Genomic DNA, 15085 nt, shown 5'->3' with positions numbered 1-15085 from the left:
AAATGGGCAGAAGGCCTAGATAGACATTTCTTCAAAGAAGATATACAGATTGCCCACAAACACATGAAAGGATCCTCAACATCACTAATCATTAGAGAAATTTAAATCAAAACTACAATGAGATATCACCTCACACTGGTCAAATGGCCATCATCAAAATTCTGTAAAAAATAAATGCTGGAGAGGGTGTGGAGAAAAGGGAACCCTCTTTCACTGTTGGTGGGAATGTAAATTGATATTATGGAGAACAGTATGGAGGTTCCTTAAATAACTAAAAACAGAACTACCATATAACTCATCAATCCCACACCTGGTCATATACCCTAAAAAAGCCATAATTTAAAAAGAGTCATGTACCAAAATGTTCATTGCAGCTCCATTTACAATAGCCAGGATTGGAAGCAACCTAAATGTCCATTGAAAAATGAATGGATAAAGAAGATGTGGCACATATATACATGGACTATTTCTCAGCCATAAGAAGAAACAAAATTGAGTTATTTGTAGAGACATGGATGGATCTAGAGTCTGCCATACAGAGTGAAGTAAGTCAGAAAGAGAAAAACAAATACCATATGTTAACACATATATATGTAATCTAAAATAAAGAAAAAAATGGTTTTGAAGAACCTAGGGCCAGGACAGGAATAGAGGCACAGACGTAGAGAATAGACTTGAGGACACAGGGAGGGAAGCTGGGATGAAGTGAGAGAGTGGTATGGACATATGTTAACTACCAAATATAAAAATGTAGCTAGTAGGAAGCAGATACATAGCACAGGGATATCAGCTTGGTGCTTTGTGTCCACCTAGAGGGTTGGGGTAGCAAGGGTGGGAGGGAGACACAAGAGGGAGGAGATATGGGGATATGTGTATATGTATAGCTGATTCACTTTGTTGTACAGCAGAAACTATCACACCATTGTAAAGCAATTATTCTCCAATAAAGATGTTAATTAAACAAAAATAAAAGGAACTGACAAAGTTAAGTAATGAGTTAATATTAATGACTGTTAAGTAATCTTATGTAAGTCATTTAACTACTCTAAGCCTCCTATAAAATGGATATTTAGGGACGTAGATATAGGACTAGATGTGTTCTAAGGGTTAAATGTTAATTACTTGTGCCACCTTTATTTAAGAATTAACCACAATTTCCTGGGTACCTACTATGTGATAGCCTCTGGGCTAGTTACTGGGTTTTTTGATGCTGATAAGATAAAACTTTTTCTGAGAATCCAGATTTTTCATGGTGAAATAGTAGCTTTGAAGTCACAAGATTAAACAGGAAAGAATGTCACAGGGAGAATTTCTTAGAAAATATGTAAACCTAACTTGCTGTTCCAGCCTCCATTTGAGATCACTGACTTGTAGGAACCTTTCTGGACTAGCTCACACGCCCACCAAACATACACTAGGCAGCCCTATTATATATCCTCATAGTATCTTGTATTTCTCCATAAAATTATGTGTCTCATGCTTATATTCCCTGTTAAACACTAACTTCCAGGAAAGTCTGGATTGTGCTCACCCGACATCCACAGTGTTTATCATTCAAGTATATTTGTGGGAGGAAAGAGAGAGGAAAAACAAGAGGTCCTGGCTATTCCCCAGGGAAACAAAATCTATTAATCATGAAAGAGAGAAAAAGACAAGTGTCAGAGAGAAGAGAGAAAATGTTTCAAGGGTCCAAAGAGGGGGAAGGCACTTCCTCTCCATACTTGAATATTTTCACTGAAGCTAGAGTGAGAGAATATGTATGTTTAGAGAGTATGAAGGGTGTTGGGATCTTGAAAAATTTGAAATCACATATGCAATTGCTTTGCAAGTCTCATGAATGATCTATTTCCTCTTACACTGCTGCCACTTGTTGGAGATAACTGAATATATTCAAATCTGTTTAGACACTTTGAATATTGATCTTATCTGTCAGATTCTTTACACTGTCTGAAATTTAGTTTTCATATTTTCATGTCTTTAATTAAGACTTCCAATGTAGGTGATAATATAGAATGGAACAGGGTAGATAGTCCTCTTCCTCAGTTATATTTTTCTTTTAATCATGATTCTTTGGTTAAGGAAATTTCATCAGCCCAAAGTCCACCTATCTTTATTTGTATATTTCACAATCCCAATGACAAATAAGAGTTTAAAATATAACAAAGGGAAAAAATACACAATGTATTACCTACCAAAAAATAATATTTAAATAGCCTTATCCTTCGGTATGCAGGCCTCTCCCTGTTGTGGCCTCTCCCATTGCGGAGCACAGGCTCCGGACGCGCAGGTTCACCGGCCATGGCTCATGGGCCCAGCTGCTCCGCGGCACGTGGGATTCTCCCGGACCGGGGCACGAACCTGTGTCCCCCGCATCGGCAGGTGGACTCTCAACCACTGCGCCACCAGGGAAGCCCAATAGCATCATTCTTTGATGATCACAAATAGGTGATGGAGGACAGTGAAATGACATCTTCCAAGGTTTTTTAGAGAAATGGTTTCATATCCTGAATTTTACACTTGGTCAAACTATCAATCAAGTGTGAAGGTATAATTTTTTTGTGTGCTTGTTTTAACTTTAAAGAACTTAACATTTTACTTTCTATATCCCCCATCTGAGAGAGCTTCTTGAAGATACCAAAGAGGATAATGTGGGGAGAATAAAAGGATCCAATCCAAGGGCCATTGGAAGGAAAGGAAAACTAGGATGAGGGCTTTCTGCAGCCCATCTGGCCACATACTTGAGAGACTCAGAGGGCCTCCAGAAGGATGTATTTAAGATGTTTTACAATAATAGAAGAGTGATGTGCTGCGTTTTCACTTATAAATTCAACCAAAGAGAAAACATGGAAGAGATGAGTAAAATGATGAAGAAGAAGGTCAGTGGGATCCTCCCAGACAAGATAAGAGTGATGATACAACTGACGAAAAACTGGAGGTGAGATGGGGAATGGTTGGGGGAGGGGTGGCAGGGAAGGAGATATTCTTATTATACCACCCTATTTATGCACTAGAAATAGAGGATTAATAGATCATTGACATACACGGGTAACCAATAGATGAGCTATAGTAGTCATTTAAAATTAACAATGAAATTAACTGATTCAATGGAAAATTTGGTAGAAAGTAAAGTAGGTGAATGAAACTGTTTTATCACAATAGGAAATCAGTAGATAATGTCTGATGTTGGAAAAATGAGAAATAAGATTAGAATACCATAGTATTTCAAAGATTTAATAATAGAAAAAAAAAGTGATTTCCTTGGGAGACTGAGCTGGGAGTGTAGATGGGGTCTGGGGATTGTTGCTTTTTATCATAAACTCTTGTATTCTTTGACTTTGTAAGCAGATATAAAGAATAATTTGATTTAAAACATTTTAAGGGGAAAAAACTATTATAAATATCTGAGCTTATTAGAGACCTGCCTATGCAGCTTCCTTGTTGCTTTAAACACTGATCTATTTTATTTTTGTCGGGATTATCTGTGATTAAGTAGTCAGATTTCTATTTTTTTTTTAGAACCACAGCTGCCTCCCTCACTCCCTTCTGCTTAAGGGCTGAGAATGAAATTATATACATCCTTTTCCAGAATTGTTTGAAATGGTTGAATTGAAGATGAAGAAAAAAATCACACCCTCATCCCTAGAAGATCACACCCTCTTTTCTTTCACTAAAAGTCACTACCTCAGGGGACATCTTTCTTGAACGTGTTTTTCAAGTTACTCTGAGCTTCATAAGGTTAGCTGTTGCACACATAACACACATGATAGTAGTAATAATACTAAATAATTGCTCATGTTTATTAAATGACTCTATGGGTCAGGCATTGTTCTAAGGAGTTTCAAATATCATATCATTTTAGCCTGATAATAGCCTATGGGGGCAACTAGCATGGTGGTTGTGTATAGACTCCAGGATCCACTGTCTGGATATTGATCCAAGATCAGCCATATACTAGCTTGTATCTACAACTTACTTTTTTTTTTAAATTGAAGTATGGTTGATTTACAAGGTTGTGTTTGTTTCAGGTGTACAGCAAAGTGATTCAATTATGCATACATATATGTCTATTTTGTCAGATATGCAAGAACTGTTCCAGGAAAAAATGTTTCCAGCTCTTTCTTTGAAAAAAAAAGCAAAATAAATGCATGAGTTTCAGTAGTACATTATTGTATTCATTAAGTCTATTAAATAAAATATTGCTTTTTAAAAATTGAAAAAAAAATTTAAAAAAAGGATTGACAAATTTTAACTTGGAAAGTCTTAAGCTCCTTGAGAATAAGCGTTGCTTTAATAATGACCAATGTTTAGCAGTGCTTTGCACTTGGTAGTTGGATAGTAAATGTTTGCAGGATGTAGAATGGATAACAATAATAACTAACATTTAATGAGCAATTATAATATACCAGGCAGTCTTCTAAGAGCTTTACGTAGATTATGTCATGTAACATTCACAACATCCCTATGATGTATCTTGTTTTCACTACCATTCTCATTTCATAGATAAGGAAAGAGAGGCACTAAAGGTTGAATAATTTCCTATGGTCACACAGAGAATAGAGTGAGGATTTTAACTCAGGTAATGTGTCTCCAGTGTCTGGTCCCCTAACTACCATGCTTGCTGTCTTTCTGGGTCAGAAGGAGTAAGATACTAGTGATTAAAAAGTCCTCAGGATGCCCACTCTGGACCAGTAATTCTTCCTTAGAGGACTATTGATGGGATTCAGGGATTCGAAGTACATTTTCTGGGGAGAAAGACATAATGATAGCAGATAATATTCATGTGCTTGCCAACTGTTGAACTGTGTTATTTTAAACCTCAGAGCTCCCCTATGAGGTAAGTACTATTATCATTGGCATTTTGCAGAGAAAACTGAGGCATAGAGAGGTTAAGTAGCTTGCCCAAGGTCACCTAGCCAGTAAGACGTAGAATTGGAATTTGAATCCAGGTGGTCTGGCTCTTGACTCTGGGATTGTGACCGCCATGCTATACTGCCCAGAGACTCTGTTGAGTTAAAAAGGAGCTATCTAGACCTATTACTCTAGAAAATTTTGGAGGGAAGTTAAGTCACTTGTCCTTTTTTCACCATACAAAAACTTAGGTTTTCCTATAAGCAACTAAAGTAATGGGAAAATCTCAAAGTGGAAAGGTGTATTTCTAGCCCAGAATCAGTGTGGAGAACATATTGCTGAGATTCTGGAGGACAAAGGAAAAAACAGAGTAATCTGAGCGAGACTGTAGAACAACCGGCCCAAAGCAGCGTTCACTGTCATCTCTACCTCCTTCTTCTCTTTGCTTCTCTTTGCTTGGTCTGATTCACCTCCTTTGACCCCCAAGTGGTGCACAGTGAGCAGTTCAGTTGTTTTTCTCCTTTGACAATCACAGACCAACTTCAACCTGAAACTGAAAGACAAAGAGCTGGGATCCCAGTGGCTAATAACATTTGCATCTTCCTCCTCCGGCTAGGGAAGTGCCTTCAAAATGAGTTCCTGGACATAAATTATCCAGCTGGACACACAGTGAGCACAATTCTGCAACAAAAAAACTGCATTGGTTAAAAGCTCATTTTCATTATTACCTTTGTATCTCCTTTCCTTGCTACCTTTTATTTATTATTATTATTATTGCGGTACGCGGGCCTCTCACTGTTGTGGCCTCTCCCGCTGCGGAGAGCAGGCTCAGCGGCCATGGCTCACGGGCCCAGCTGCTCCGGCAGCATGTGGGATCTTTCTGGACTGGGGCACGAACTCGTGTCCCCTACATCGATAGGCAGACTCTCAACCACTGCGCCACCAGGGAAGCCCCTCCTTGCTACCTTTTAGTCTTCTAGGTGATATGGAGGAGAGGAAACATACTGTATAGGAGATTCAGAGCCTAGAGTAGAGAGTTGTTTGTTTGTTTGTTTTATTGTGTTTCTCTCCAGAAAGCCTCATTAAGTAATGAACATTTTCATAATATTTGGTGTGTGTGCAGCATCATCAATCTCAACATCTCCTGGGGAATTTGTAACATCATCAATCTCAAATTTTGAGTGAGGTTTCATCCCACTTCTGCAGGTGATCACAACATTGTCTCATTTAAAGTACACAGCAAGCCTATGAAGTAGGTGCTGGAATTATCCCTAGCTTGCAGATGATGAAACTGTGGCTAAGAAATTAACTTGCTCAAAGTCACATAGTTAAGAAACTGTATTTGGACAGAGGCTCAAATCATTTGAACTCCTGAGGTCAGGTCTAAACTGTTCTGCTCAATTTCCCAAGTAAGAGACTTTGGACTTTATCAATGAAACAACATTGAAGAACTTTAAGTAGGAGAACATAATGTTTTGCCTTTTAGAAAGATCTTTCTGGAACTTGTGGACAATGTGAACTGGCTGTGTAATTCCTTTCCCCCCAAACAGATAAGACATTATAGATAAAATTTCACTTATAATAGGAGTCTTGTGTAAAACAAGAAAGCAAAGTTCCCAGGTGCTGGAAATGAAGAGGGACCACAAAACTTGAGAAGAAAGCAGGAAGTGAAAGTTGAGTGTATTTAGGGGTATCAGAGCCAGATAAATGTCAGGGTAATGGGACTTTAATGGTGGCAGAGGAATGGCTGATGAGATCAAGGCCTCAGCATGTCAGACAACTGGAAATAAATCACCCACATAAAACTGGGAGTCACTCATCTGTGAAAGAAGAGGTAGAATTTCTTTGTTCTATAGCCCAGAGACACCACAAGGAAGCTTGATAGCCTCATGGAAATATGGCTAGAAAGTTAATGGAGGAAAGTTACCCCTCCAGCTAGATCAGCATAAATGATCTCCATAGTTGCACACCCCAGGAGTATGGAAATTCAGAGTCAATATATATTATAAAATTCCTCTGGAACCAATGAAACCTACAGGAACACAATAAGGAAATTTGAAACTTCCTCCCAAGATTGTTCCTAAGTTCTAGGACCTGAAGGACTCCCATGGAAAACAACTCTCTTTAAAGATGAGTTTATGATATAAAAAAATGACAAGGCACAAAAGGAAACAAACTGTCTTGAGAGGGTGTTGTAAAGAGCAAACACAAAGAACTACAGTTAGTAGGACAAGCTGAGAAAGTCTTTAAATTAGGTGAGCTCGAAGAGCAAGAGTAAACTTCACAAGGCAAGAGAAAGACATTGTGGGGAAAGAGTCAGTAAACTGAAAAAGATACAAAGTTAAATTCTAGAAGTTTCACAATTTGCGATATATGTACACATAGTTGCAGACATTTAGGTAACAGGTTACACTGCCTACATAAGTAGCTATATTCCCTGTGATTCTTGTCTTTCCTAAAATCTAGAAATAGGGCCCAAGTAAGTGTGTTTTTGGTGGTGGTGATGGAGTCTATCCCCTGCACAAAAGACTGACTCTGCTGGGTTAAAGGAAGTGTTACAGGATTTGGGCAAAGGCTGGTGGTTGACTCACAGCCCACAGTTCTTCATGGTCTAAGCTACATCCACTCTTCAAACTGCTTCAAGGTATCCTCAAAGCAGACTTCAGCTCCCTAAGCCTTCCTAAAATCCTCATTTATTAGTAGGAGTTGACACCACCAAGCCAGTGGGAAACCTGATTTTAATGCAATGCAATAGATAAGCTCAGCAGAGGGAGGAGTAGCAGAGCATTGGCTGCCTGGGGATTGGCCTAGTCAGCATAAGGATGTCACCCATGGAATTCTGAGGTCATCTCTCCCTATGCTTCACATGTAAATCATGCTCATGAAACCAGAATGTCGAGTATCTGCTTTCAGGCCCAATGTGTATTCAGTTGCCCATTCGTGCAGCAAGTTTCTGATATACATAATAGGTATTCAATAAATAATTGTCCAATGAATAAACAATGGATCTTGGACTATACCACACTCTCACTCTGAGCTGTCAATAATTCTTGGTTTTCTGGAATTCCTGGTGGTCCAGTGGTTAGGATTCTGTGCTTCCACTGCAGGGGGCACGGGTTTGATCCCTGGTCAGAGAACTAGGATCCTGCAGGCTGCGGTGTAGCCAAAATAATAATAATAATAATAATTCTTGGCTTTCTGCCCCTAAACCCATACTATTTAGAGTGGTGGTCATATTGCAGTTTATCCTCTCCCCTTCACCTTTAGGGAGTTTGTCTCTCAAAATCACATTCCCATACTCAAATTCACTCTCTAATCATCTACTGGTTCTCCTTCTTCAAGATCACTTAGCTGGGGTAGTTATGAAAGTATGAAAGCACAGAGTGGCCCCAACATGATATTCCTAATCTGTTGAGACGTTGTGGATGGCCCTACACTCAGACTTCTTAGAAAGGGCATGTAGAGAATATAGTGCAGATCCTGGAAGGCCTCAGGAAGGGCCGTTATTCCCCTGCTGGCTGTGCCCACGTGTTATGTGAGGTACTTTTTCTCTTTTCCAGATGTAAGGTGGCTCAGATATTGGTGAAGGCTTCTTACACATAGCACTTTGGACTTCCAACAATAATCGTTCAACAGTCTTGGAGATTTGTGAGATTTCATCCTTAAATGGGTTGTATCTCTTTTAACAGAACCTACTTTTTTTTTAAAGTTCAGGTCTTCTATTTATTTATTTATTTATTTTTATTTGGCTGCCTTGGGTGTTCGTTGCTGTGCACGGGCTTTCTCTAGTTGTGGCGAGTGGGGGTTACTCTTTGTTGTGATGCGTGGGCTTCTCATTGCGGTGGCTTCTCTTGTTGCAGAGCACAGGCTCTAGGCATGTGGGCTTCAGTAGTTGTGGAGCATGGGCTTCAGTAGTTGTGGTGTGTGGGCTCAGGAGTCGTGGCCCACAAGCTCTAGAGTGCAGGCTCAGTAGTTGTGGCGAATGGGTTTAGTCGCTCTGTGGCACGTGGGATGTGGGATCTTCCTGGACCAGGGCTCGAACCCGTGTCCCCTGCATTGGCAGCAAGCGGATTCTTAACCACTGCGCCACCAGGGAAGTCCCTAGAACCTACTTCCGAAAATGTTATATACTGCCACCAGATGGAGATAGAGAGAGTCAAAGTTTCATTTTGTGTATGTAGCAATTTTTGAGTGTTATGTTATTTATTGAACATAGGGTTAACTTATTAATCCTTTACATATGTTAGCTCACTAATATTTATTTAGCTATTTAATTAATTATATTATCCACCATATAAGGGAGATATTATCAACACATTACAAATGAGAAAACTGAAGCTCAGAGATCTTACGTATCTGGCTCAATTTCTAAGACATGTGGTCGGAAATTTTCAGAGCGTTTCCTCTTAAAATATTTTTAAGACAGTTTCTTTCTAAGTTAGACATATATTTACCATAAGGCTCAGCAATCCCACTCCGAGGCATTTACACACGAGAAATAAAAACTGTGTCCACACAAAGACCTGTACACAAATATTTATAGCAGCTTTATTCATAGTAGCGAAAACTGGAAGCAACCCAAACTTCCATAAACTTACAAATTGATAAATAAATTGTGGTATAGTCACAAAATGGAATACAGCTCAGAAATAAAAAGAAACTAATTACTGATAACTTGCAAAAACATGGATGAATTCAAAAGCATTTAGCATTGCTAAATGAAGGAAGCCAGACACAATAGGCTACCAATGGCATGATTCCATTTATATGATATTCTGTAAAAACCCAAAACTATAGATACAGACATGAGATCAGTGGTTGCCAAAGTTGAGTGTGTGTATGTGGGCAGGATTAAATTCACTACAAAAAGGTTCAAAGGAACATTTTTTAGAGGCTAGAACAATTTTTTCCTGTTTTTATTGTGGTTGTGGTTACATGACTGTATTTGTCAAAACTTGTCAATATGCTAACTTATAAGGGTGATTTTTCCTAAAGTATGTAAGTTATATCTCAATATATATGACTTTAAAATATCTTTAAGAAACAACTAAACTTGACTGATTCATAATGGCATATTATATGTGGTACTCCTTAAAAGAACTGATGAAATTATCCCTGATCTTTCTTAACAACTTTATCTTCAAGTTAATTTGTATATTCACCTGTTGAACACTTGCAAACAACGCTAGAACTGGGATTATCAAACCTTTAGAGGTACATGAATAGGATTCAAGAAGTCAGTGAAACTTTTGAAGTTAAGTACGAAATTTTGTGTGTGTGTGTGTACAAATGGGCACTTATATGTGGAGAAGCTCATAATTTTTGAGTTTTCAAAGGGAACCGCTGAAAGTTACCAACAAGTAAGGCTTCACTGTACCCAGGGAGAAGAGGTTCTACCATTGCATGGCATCAACTGTGAAAGGAGTCTGGATCTCAGCATCTAGGGATAGTGAGGCTGAGTTCTAGGGAGGACAGGTCCTGGAGAAAGAGTTCTCAGGGCCTGTCTTCCTAGCAGATGGGTGGAATGATGAAGGTGCTCCAGAAAAGAGTCTTTGGGAAAATGACTACAGCATACCATGAGGAATGTCTGCACCAGACACTTCTTTAAATACCCAAGGGATAGAGTACTCAGCAGCAGTTAGAAGCAACTGCTTCTACATATGTAAAAAGTATGAATCTTAAAAACGTAATCTTGAGTGAAATAAGTACAAAATATTATAGAAATATTTTATATTTAAATATATATGTAGTATGTATTATATGTCTATAAATATATATAGTATGTATTATATATAATATACATAATAGTACATATGCATTTGTTTTATATAATACAGCAGCATCATTTAGGTAAGTTAAAACATTTGGCATTAGGTCATAAAAGCAAAAGATACTCATTAAATGTGTTAGAGTAGTTGCCTATGAGAGGAGGAGAATGGAGTGGGTCATGGAGATAAAGGAAATGAATGAATGAGTATATATATGTGTATATATATATATATATACATTTTATATTTATATATATATATATATGTATACTCATAGAAGAGAAGAAAACCCAAGGAGTACAAACTAACGAGTTTGATCCAATGGTTAATTATTCTCTTCCATAAAAAGTTCACCTGTGGCAGGGAAAGGACAGATTGTTGTTGTTTGGGCATCCTCCTGACCATTCTCTGCCCTTTCCTGTCTGAGCATGACCTAGGACTCCTAATGCCTGGCTGATCTCACAGTCAGAATGTAATATCTCATGGAATTGTAGATTCTCAAGAGGAAAAGCAAATGTAAAGTTCAACTATTATATATGCTCTGTCTCATTCCCCAAATATTTTAGGGTGGTGTAGCTATCATCCTAGACCCATCTTGTAAAACGTTCTCTGTCCTTCTTCATCTTCCCCAAACTTGCTCATTCTTCCACCCTCTCCTTGAATCTCGTTTCTTTTTCATTGCTCCCAGACCTGACCCTACTGACGAGGTGGAATATTATTTGCACCACATTCTAAACCTTATTTTCTTCTTTTTATTTTTAAGTGTTTAGTTTTCCTTAAACTTTCTCTCTTTCATTTAGTGCTAACAAGTGAAATTCCTGGGTGTACTTTTTAGAATATGGTCCATCTAATTAGCAGCTCCTTGTGAAGGAAATTCTGAAAAGACAAGAGGGAAGAAAGAACTGTTGATGCAGATGTGAAATAAAGTGGAATTATAAACTATAAAGCCATTTAAGAAAATATTTTAAGATAAAGTTAGGGACCAAAAACCATAAAATAGACTTTTAGGAGGGGAAGATGGTGGAAGAGTAAGATGCAGAGATCACCTTCCTCCCCACAGATACGCCAGAAATACATCTACACGTGGAACAACTCCTACAGAACACCTACTGAACGCTGACAGAAGACATCAGACCTCCCAAAAGGCAAGAAACTCCCCACGTACCTGGGTAGGGCAAAAGAAAAAAGAATATACAGAGACAAAAGGATAGGAACGGGACCTGCACCAGTGGGAGGGAGCTGTGAAGGAGGAAAGGTCTCCACACACTAGGAAGCCCCTTCGCGGGAGGAGACTGCGGGTGGCGGAGGGGGAAAGCTTCGGAGCCGTGGAGGAGAGCGCAGCCACAGGGGTGCGGAGGGAAAAGCGGGGAGATTCCCGCACAAAGGATCGGTGCTGACCGGCACTCACCAGCCCGAGAGGCTTGTCTGCTCACCGCTGGGGTGGGCGGGGCTGAGAGCTGAGGCTCGGGCTTTGGTCAGAGCGCAGGGAGAGGACTGGGGTTGGCAGCGTGAACACAGCCTACAGGGGGTTAGTGCACCACGGCTAGCCGGGAGGGAGTCCGGGAAAAGTCTGGACCTGCCTAAGAGACAAGAGACTTTTTCTTCCCTCTTTGTTTTCTGGTACGCGAGAGGAGGGGATTAAGAGCACTGCTTAAAGGAGCTCCAGAGACGGACGCGAGCCGCGGCTACAAGTGTGGACCCCAGAGGCGGGCTTGAGACGCTAAGGCTGCTGCTGCCGCCACCAAGAAGCCTGTGTGCGAGCACAGGTCACTATCCACACCCCGCTTCCGGGGAGCCTGTGAGCCCGCCACTGCCAGGGTCCCGGGATCCAGGGACAACTTCCCCGGGAGACCGCATGGCGTGCCTCAGGCTGGTGCAAAGTCACGCCGGCCTCTGCTGCCGCAGGATCGCCTCGCACACCGTACCCCTGCCTCCCCCCGGCCTGATGAGCCAGAGTCCCCGAAGCAGCTGCTCCTTTAACCCCGTCCTGTCTGAGCGAAGAACAGACGCCCTCCGGTGACCTACATGCAGAGGTGGGGCCAAATCCAAAGCTGAGCCCCTGCGAGCTGTGAGAACAAAGAAGAGAAAGGGAAATCTCTCCCAGCAGCCTCAGGAGCAGCGGATTAAAGCTCCACAATCAACTTGATGTACCCTGCATCTGTGGAATACATGAATAGAAAACGAATCATCCCAAATTCAGGAGGTGGACTTTGAGAGCAAGATTTATGATTTTTTCCACTTTTCCTCTGTGTCAGTGTGTATGATTATGCTTCTGTGTGAGATTTTGTCTGTAGAGCTTTGCTTTCACCATTTGTCCTAGGGACCTATCCGTCACTTTTTTTTTTTTTTTTTTCTTAAAAAATTTTTTTTCTTAATAATTATTTTTTATTTTAATAACTTTATTTTATCTTACTTTCTTTTCTTTTCTTTCTTTCTTTCTTTCCTTCCTTCCTTCCTCCCTCCCTCCCCCTTTCTTTCTTTCTTTCTTTATCCTTTCTTTCTACTTTTTCTCCCTTTTATTCTGAGCCGTGTGGATGAAAGGCTCTTGGTGCTGCAGCCAGGAATCAGTGCTGTGCCTCTGAGGTGGGAGAGCCAACTTCAGGACACTGGTCAACAAGAGACCTCCCAGCTCCACATAATATCAAATGGAGAAAATCTCCCAGAGATCTCCATCTCAACACTAGCACCCAACTTCACTCACCGACCAGCAAGCTACAGTGCTGGACACCCTAGGCCAAACAACTAGCAAGAGAGGAACACAACCCCACCCATTAGCAGAGAGGCTGTCTAAAATCATAATAAGTCCACAGACACCCCAAAACACACCACCAGACGTGGACCAGCCCACCAGAAAGACAAGATCCAGCATCATCCACCAGAACACAGGCACTAGTAGCCTCCACCAGGAAGCATACACAACCCACTGAACCAACCTGAGCCACTGGGGACAGACACCAAAAACAACAGGAACTACGAACCTGCAGCTTGCAAAAAGGAGACCCTAAACACAGTAAGATAAACAAAATGAGAAGACAGAAAAACACACTGCAGAGGAAGGAGCAACATAAAAATCCATCAGACCTAACAAATGAAGAGCAAATAGGCAGTCTACCTGAAAAAGAATTCAGAATAATGATAGTAAAGATGATCCAAAATCTTGGAAATAGAATAGACAAAATGCAAGAAACATTTAACAAGGACCTAGAAGAATTAAGATGAAACAAGTAACGATGAACAACACAATAAATGAAATTAAAAATACTCTAGATGGGATCAATAGCAGAATAACTGAGGCAGAAGAACGGACAAGTGACCTGGAAGATAAAAAAGTAAATATAACTACTGCAGAGCAGAATAAAGAAAAAAGAATGAAAGGAACTGAGGACAGGCTCAGAGACCTCTGGGACAACATTAAACTCACCAATATTTGAATTATTGGGGTTCCAGAAGAAGAAGAGAAAAAGAAAGGGACTGAGAAAATATTTGAAGAGATTACAGTTGAAAACTTCCCTAATATGGGAAAGGAAATAGTTAATCAAGTCCAGGAAGCACAGAGAGTCCCATACAGGAGAAATACAAGGAGAAATATGCCAAGACACATATTAATCAAACTATCAAAAATTAAATACAAAGAAAACATACTAAAAGCAGCAAGGGAAAAACAACAAATAACACACAAGGGAATCCCCATAAGGTTAACAGCTGATCTTTCAGCAGAAACTCTGCAAGCTAGAAGGGACTGGCAGGACATATTTAAAGTGATGAAGGAGAAAAACCTGCAACCAAGATTACTCTACCCAGCAAGGATCTCATCCAGATTTGATGGAGAAATTAAAACCTTTACAGACAAGCAAAGGCTGAGAGAGTTCACCACCACCAAACCAGCTTTACAAGAAATGCTAAAGGAACTTCTCTAGGAAAGAAACACAAGAGAAGGAAAAGACCTACAATAACGAACCCAAACCAATTAAGAAAATGAGAATAGGAACATACATATCGACAATTACCTTAAATGTAAATGGACTAAATGCTCCCACCAAAAGTCACAGATTGGCTGAATGGATACAAAAACAAGACCCATATATATGCTGTCTACAAGAGACCCACTTCAGACCTAGAGACACATACAGACTGAAAGTAAGGGGATGGAAAAAGATATTCCATGCAAATGGAAACAAAAAGAAAGCTGGAGTAGCAATTCTCATATCAGACAAAATAGACTATAAAATAAAGACAAGAGACAAAGAAGGACACTACATAATGATCAAGGGATCGATCCAAGAAGATATAACAATTGTAAATATTTATGCATCCAACATAGGACCACCTCAATACATAAGGCAAATACTAACAGCCATAAAAGGGGAAATCGACAGTAACACATTCATAGTAGGGGACTTTAACACCCCACTTTCACCAATGGACAGATCATCCAAAATGAAAATAAATAAGGGAAAACAAGCTTTAAA

Source organism: Globicephala melas, chromosome 1 (assembly GCF_963455315.2).
Source record: "Globicephala melas chromosome 1, mGloMel1.2, whole genome shotgun sequence".
NCBI classification, from domain to species: Eukaryota; Metazoa; Chordata; class Mammalia; order Artiodactyla; family Delphinidae; genus Globicephala; species Globicephala melas.
Note: the sequence above shows the minus strand (reverse complement) of the source record.